Consider the following 732-nt stretch of genomic DNA (forward strand, 5'->3'; position numbering starts at 1 on the left):
GACACAGTTTCATCCAGAGCACAACCTATGTCACTGTCACTAAGCCATTTCCCCGCTGGTAAGGGCTGAACCTTGGCGGGGTTTAATGATGCAATTTGGTTTCGTGGCTGTGGGGAAGGAACTGGATGAGGAGCCTAAGGAAGACTTTGCACCACTCTGTCACAAGCCCTTGTACAGACTGAACCGTACATCAGTGGGGTACCTTGGGTAACTCCGTACCCTGTGGTAATGAGAGAAAATGGTCGCGGGTTCAAATGGTGGCAGGAAGACACTTGCGTGTATAGCTGCTACCTGGCGGCCCTGTAGCAGCCTGATTGTGATGTGTATGTGCGTTACCCAGAGGATAGGGGTTAAACACCCATTTTCAAAGTTTAATATCTCTAACTCACGGCTCAATAGTGCCATCTCCATAAATCAAAGCGTATCTAAGATCACTGAATGGGTACAAAATTACCTTGTCTCATTTAATGCCAGTAAAACCAAATATATACAACATACTAAGAAACAGATATTAACAGATTCTTATATAACCTTCAATAATGTTGACATTTCTATCTCTAAAAGTACCGAAAATCTCAGTGTTTCACTTAACAATGTCCTCAGATCGATCTCTCATGCCTCAAAGAACCTTGGATTATTGTACAGAGGCCATAACTTCTTCACTGACAAGCAGTTAGCAATAATTTATAAGTCTTGTGCTTTCTCAGCTGGAATAGGCCTATTGCTCACCCT

Source organism: Coenobita brevimanus, chromosome 29, assembly GCF_032717465.1.
Source record: "Coenobita brevimanus isolate Jiangsu-jjx chromosome 29, ASM3271746v2, whole genome shotgun sequence".
Classification (NCBI taxonomy): domain Eukaryota; kingdom Metazoa; phylum Arthropoda; class Malacostraca; order Decapoda; family Coenobitidae; genus Coenobita; species Coenobita brevimanus.